This window comes from Triticum aestivum, chromosome 5B, assembly GCF_018294505.1.
Source record: "Triticum aestivum cultivar Chinese Spring chromosome 5B, IWGSC CS RefSeq v2.1, whole genome shotgun sequence".
NCBI classification, from domain to species: Eukaryota; Viridiplantae; Streptophyta; class Magnoliopsida; order Poales; family Poaceae; genus Triticum; species Triticum aestivum.
In genome coordinates, this window is record NC_057807.1 from 476,595,084 (window position 1) to 476,602,257 (window position 7,174).

The window sequence follows — 7,174 nt, forward strand, 5'->3', positions numbered from 1 at the left end:
GAAAATGTCCAGTTTACTGGGAGCGCCTATATGACGCACTTTGCGTCAAACAGACGTCGCTTCGCACAGGGCATCCCACTGGCGGGCGTTTCGCACAGAGCGTCCCGAGTTTCTGGTGGCGGGCCTGCTGGGCCGATTTCTTCACCCGAGTTTCTGTTTTCGTCCTGTTCGACTAGTAGTTGCTTCTGTTTTCTCAAAAAAATAAGTAGCTGCTTCTGTTTCCTCAAAAGAAAAAATTGCTTCTGTTTCCGTTTCCCCCCTAAAAAAGCTGCTTCTGTTTCCGTTTCCTAGTAGTTGCTCGTGTTTTTGATTCGAGGCACACCTAGTATCCCATTTCTTTAACTGCTTTGACACTCACTAGGGAAAAAGGCTAACTTTTTTTCTTCTGAAAAATACAGCCATAAGACAGGCACGGAAACAGAAAATAGGCACAGAAACATAAATCTGGTTCTTGCCGCTGTTTCATTGCAACAAGAAACACAAAGTCGGTTCTTGGATAAAAAAATGTTCAAGGCAGTCAAAATTGTTCATCAATTCAAAAGTTGTTATTTAAATTAACAAATTGTTCTCAGATTCAAAAATGTTCATGACATTCAGAGAATGTTCTTGAATTCAAAAAATCTTAAAGCATTCAAAAAATGTTCTTGCAAAGTTTTTCACGGATTCAAAAGTGTGCAAGCCATTGAAGAAATTGTTCTTGGATTGAAAAAATGTTCAAGACATTAAAAAATTGTTAACATATTCAAAAAAAAATCTTTGAAATTGGATAATATTATTGGATTCAAAAAAGTTCAAGACATTCAAAAAAAATTCTTGGATTCAGAAAAGTTCAAGGCATTAAAAATGTTCTTGAAATTAAAATTGTGTTCATGGATTCAAAAAATGTTCCAGACATTAAGAAAAGTGTTCTTGGACTGAAAAAACTTCTAGTTATCCCAAAATTGTTATTTGAACTTGAAATTTGTTCTTGGATTCAAGATATGTTCAAGGCATTAGACATGTTCTTGGATTAAAAATTTGTTCATATATTCAGAAAATGTTCCAAACATTTAAAAAAAGTGTTCTTGGGCTGAAAAATGTTCTAGTTATTCCAAAATTGTTCTTTGAACTTGAAATATGTTCTTCGATTCAACATATGTTCAAGGTATTAAAAATGTTCTTGGAATTAAAAATTTGTTCATGGATTCAAAAAATGTTCCAAACATTAAGAAAAGTGTTCTTGGACTGAAAAATGTTCTAGTTATTCCAAAATTCTTCTTTGAACTTGAAATTTGTTCTTGGATTCAAGATATGTTCAAGGCGTTAAAAATGTTCTCGGAAGTAAAAATTTGTTCATGGATTCAAAAAATGTTCCAGGAATTCAAAATAGTGTTCTTCGACTGAATAATGTTCTAGTGATTCCAAAATTGTTCTTTGAACTTGAAATTTGTTCTTGGATTCAAGATATGTTTGAGTCATTAAAAATGTTCTTGGAATAAAAAAATTGTTCATGGACTCAAAAAATGTTCCACACATTCAAAAAAGTGTTCTCGGAATGAAAAATGTTTTACTGATTCCAAAATTGTTCTTTGAACTTGAAATTTGTTCTTTAATTTAAAAATTCTTGGATTAAGGAATTAAAAATTGTTCAAGGCATTCAAAAGTTGTTCCTCAAATTAAAACATTGCTCATGGATTAAAAAATAAATTGAGGCATCGAATTTTTTTTCTTTCAAACTGAAAAATTGTTCGTTGATTCAAAAGAAATTAATGACATTCAAAATTGTTCTTGTCTTAAAATAATGTTCAACACATTTACAAACTGTTCTTGCAATCAAAATTGTTCATGGATTCAAAAAATGTCCGATGCATTCAAAATTTTGTTCTTGGATTAAAAATGTTCAAGGGTATTCAAAAATCGTTCTTTGAAATTGAGAGGGATTAAAAATGTTCTAAGGCATTCAAAAACCGTTCTTTGAAATTGAGAAGTTGTTCTTGGATTCAAAAAAATTGAATTAATTTTTTATTGGAATTCATGTTTTGTTCATGGATTCTAAAAATGCTATTGTTCTCAGAAAATGTTCTCAGCTTTGAAAATCGATTCTTGGAATTCAAACTGTGTGCAAAGATTCAAAAAATATTCTAGGAATTCAAGAAGCATATATAAGATGCTAACACAGATGACAAGGCATGATACAGATATGCATGTACAAATTCATTTGGAGAAAATAGTTTGAATAAAATTACATTAGTTAATTCACACTTATTAGTGCTTAATTTATTTTGGACGAAATTATTAGTAGATGCTGAATCAACAACCTATTCATTCTCAAATAGGTAGTTATCAAAGATGTATCCAAATAGAGCAAAAAAACTTCATTAATATAAATTCAAAACAAAATCTATATTTCTGACGCAATATTGTAGTGTCGGGTACATAGAAAAATAGCAAGAAAAATAAACATGCAATTGTTTAGCACACTTGCACACTCGAAACAAGTTTGTCTGCCATAGGAAGTAGACAGCAACATGCTTTCCGAGGTATATGTTGATCCGACAAAAATGGAAAAACACATCATCAATGTAGCATCTCTTTGTTGAAGCATCATCTAGTGCCTCCAAGTCTATCTCGTTCAGGTCAAACTTCGTCATTTTGTAAGCAACAGTCTGCCAAAATTGAGGAATGACTTCCTAAAACAGTAGAAAAGAAGAACAAATGTGTCAAGAATAATAACAGAAGGTGTATGAATAATTCGCAAACTAGTTACTCTTTTTCTAGGGAAGTAAATCAGATCAACAACCAACTAGCTAGTGCTTTTTCAGGGGAGCAAGTGGCTACTGTTTAATTGTGATTTAAAATCCTGAATATTTTTTTTGAATTTAGAGAACAAAATTTGAATATGAACATTTTCTAAAGAACGAACATTTTTGAATCTTGAGAACAAATTTTGAAACGGAGAACAAGTTTAGAAGAACGGACAATTTTTTAAACCATGAACATTTTTTTTTAATCTTGAGAACAAATTTTGAAACGGAGAACAAATTTGGAAGCGCAAACTATTTCTTAAAGCATGAACATTTTTTGAATATTGAGCACAAATTTTGAGACGGAGAACAAATTTGAAAAATCCTGAACAAATTTGAAAGCCTGAACATTTTTTGAAAACGTGAACAAAAAAATTTGAAATCTGGTACATTATATGAATTTCGAAAGTTTTGAACTTTTTTGTGTAACAAGAACAAATTTTGAATTTTGAGAACATTTTTTTTAAACTGAACATTTTACGGAAACGCAATCAAAACTTGAATATTTTATAAAAAAAGAGGAGAAAAGAAAATGAAATAACAAACCAAAGAAATAAAACAAATAAAAAAAGAAATAAGAAACAGGAATAACTAAAAACGAAAGAATAAGAAAAATTCGAAAATTCAAAAAGAGAACATTTTTTAAAAGAAAAAACATTTTTCTAAAATTAAGAACAAATCTGAATATTTACTTAGTTTAAAAAGATAAAATAACATTCAAAAAAGAACAAGAAAAAAACGTAAAAAAGAAAAGAAAAGAAGAAATTAGAAAAAGAAACAGAAAAAAGAAATGGATAAAGAAAAGAAACAGAAAAGAAAAAAAAGAAAAAAAAAGAAAACCGGTTTAGGAACCTTCTAGAAGGTTCCCAAAACCATAAAAAACCGGCTGAGAAACTTTAGAAGGTTCCCAAAACCGGAAGCACTGGAACACGTTAAATGGACCGGCCCAAGTGTAGCGCTCGATGATCGCTGGCTCTGTGCGAAGCCTGGACTGTTTGACGCAACGAGCGTCCAATAGGAAATTCCCAGTTTACTATCCTGGATAAATGTTTCTAAAAAAACTATCCTGAATAAACTTGCTGGTTCATATAACCCCCTGATTTTTTTGTCCCCCCTCACCAATCCCATACCGGTCAAAAAACACTCATGACTGGTTTACCCCGATTGATTAATGACGTGGACACAGTCAAAGGTGGTATTTGACCTGCTGGTGGATCCCCCTCGTCAGGTGAGGAAATAAAAAAGAGTGATTGTACCTAGGCCTTGCCTTTTCTAAATTTTGGCCAAGCCCAACCCGAAGAGGGGCAGGGTCGTCTCCAACCCCTCGCCAGGAGAACGACGCGATGGCAGAGCGCGCTAGCAGCCTCCCAGCATCCACCTCCTCACCCACGAGATGAGCAAGACCGCTTGGGCCTATCCATTTCTTGCATCTCATTCTTTTCCTATCTCTTTCTCGGATTCAAGCACTGCAGAGCGCCAACCGTCGTTGACGTAGCCACAAGCGACCCCTTGCTAAACCACCGTGTCTAGAGACCTCCAACATCTCACACCGGTCCTCTGTACCGAAGGATTCAACCCTAGAAGCGTGGAGTCGTCCCAATCGAGCCGCCTTCTCGATTGCGGCCACCGAACACCGAAGCACGATTTGTCGCGCACAGACAAGCTCCACCCTAGCATTCGCCTCTGTTAAACTCGCAGTGAGCCTCTCCTAGTTTCCCGCCTCCTCTAGAGCTCACAGTCATGCTATAGCCATCGTCCACACGAGCTCAGCGCCGCCCTAGTCGTCGTCCACATGAGCTCACACTTTTTGTTGCAATTCTAATGATTTTCTCTTTTAAATTGAAAGTTATATCACAAGAGGAGATTGTGGGTAGCTGGGATTATGGACCTAAAAAGAGCTACAGCAGAGATAACTATTCTCCGGAGACTCCAAATGACCTGAAAACTTATGGAGTTTTTTTCTGAAATATATAAAAAATACTGGAAGAAAAAGATACGAGAGAGGACCCTCCCTAGGCCCACAAGCTCACGTGGCGCCGTCCCCAGGGGCGCGCAATGCGAGCTTGTGGGGCCCATGGAGGTCCACCGATGCCCATCTTCCGCTATATGAAGCCATCTGCCCTAGAAAAATCAAAGACTTTCTAAACAATGTGTCGCCGTCTCGTGGCGGAACTTGGGCATGAGCACTTTTGCTCTTCGACGGAGCCATTCTGTCGAGGATACTTCCCCACGGGAGGGGGGAACCGAAGCCATCGTTATCAGCAACACTCCTCTCATCATGGGAAGACTCATCACCATCAACATTTTCACCGTTGGCTTACTTTCTATAATCATTCATTAATGTTCTTGGAAGTCGGATAAATGTTCCTCAATAAAAAAATGTTCTTGTGATTTCAAAAAATGTTCGTCAACTCAAATAAAGTTCTTGGAAACCCAAGTAATGTTCTTTAACTCAAGTAATGTTCTTAGAAGTCAAAAAACGTTCCTTAATTCAAATAATATTCTTGGCATTCGAAGAAATGTTTGTGAATTGAAATAAAGTTATTGGAATTCCAAAAAAATAATCTTTAATCGAAATAGTGTTCCTGGAAGTCAAAAAAATGTTACTCAATTCAAATATTCTTTGGATTTCAAAAAATATTTGTCAACAAATATAAAAAACATGGAAGTCAAAAAACTTTCCTCAATTCAAATAATATTCTTGGCATACAAAAAAATGAACGTCAATTTAAATAAATTTACTTCAAATCAAAATATATTTATCAATTCAAATAATGTTCTTGGGATTTTAAAAATGTTCATCAATTGAAATAAAGTTCTTGGAATTCCCAAAATGATCGTGGAATTTCCAAAAAATCTTTGTAGGTTTGAATAAGGTTCTTGAAATTCCAAAAATATGTTTTAAACTAAAATTGTTGAAAATCAAATAAAAGTTGCTAAATTCAAATAATGGCCTTGGTATATTTAAAAATGTTTACTAGCTCAAATAAAGTTCTTGGAAATCCAAAAATTGTTCTTTAATTCAAATAATATTCTTGGAAGTCAAAAAATCTTTCCTCAATTCAAATATTGTTCTTAGCATTCAAAAAAATGTTCCTTGATTTGGATAATTGTCTTGGAATTCCAACAATTGTTCTTTAATTCAAATACTTTTCTTGGAAATCAAATAAATGATGGTCTATTCGAATAATGTTCTTGGAATTTCAAAAAATGTTCATCAACTAATCTAAAGTTCATCGAAATCCAAAAAATGTTCTTTAATTCAAACTAATGTTCTTGCAAGTCAAACAACTGTTCCTCGATTCAAAATATTTTTATTGTCATTCAAAAAAATGTTTGTGAATTGAAATAAAGTTCTTGGAAATCAAAAAAATGTTCTTTAATTGAATGGAAGTTCTACTGAAGCTCGAGCCACACGGTACCCACTATCCAGGCCGTCTGCTCTCTCCGAGATCTGTGCGTCAACAGCCAAAGTTATCTGCCTATGTGAATAGTACTCCCTCCGTTCCTTTTTACTCCGCGTATAAGTTTTGGTCAAAGTCAAACTACACAAAGTTTGACCAAATTTATATTAAAAAGTATGAACATATACGAGACTGAAACTATATAATATGAAAATACATTTCATGATGCATCTGAAAATGTTGATTTCATATTATGAATATTAATAGCTTTTAATATAAAGTTAGTTAAACTATGCAAAGCTTGACTTTGACCAAACCTTATATGCAGACTAAAATGAAACGGAAGGAGTAATACAATCTAGGGCGGCGCCTAGCTAGGTCCTGCAGGCACAGTCCCTTCACATACGCGTGAACCAGACTTCAGAGAGGCACTTTTTTGGAGTGTATCCTGACAACTTTTCCCATGTCCTACCATCCTCTTACAGCAGTCCTCTTTTATTTATTCCACACCGTCCCATCCATCTCCATCTTCTGCATTATTTAGTTTGTACTAGTAAACGTACATGTGCAATGCATGTACTAACTAATACTCCATATATATTTAGTCAAACATATTTCGAACACCAAAATTTAAATTGTTGCATGTGGTGAAACAACATAGCTCCGTGTCAAAATGCAAAAAACAAAACTAATTTCAAACATCAAACTCCAATAATGGGAACAATCCAAAGTTGCCAAGTGTTCATCTCTTGATCAAACAGTGTCACCTTCCATAAGATTTACATTGCAAACCTGGTAGACAAATAAAAGAAATCAATATCACAAGGGATCAATCTTCAGAACAATTAAATCTTCATCATAAAAAACACTTAAATCTTGTTCGGCTCTATGGACCACTGTAGTGAAGCGGCAAATTATAGATAATACAACAACCGTATCATTTTTTCTGATGGAAAAAGACAAACCTATTATTATCATCATCCAAAG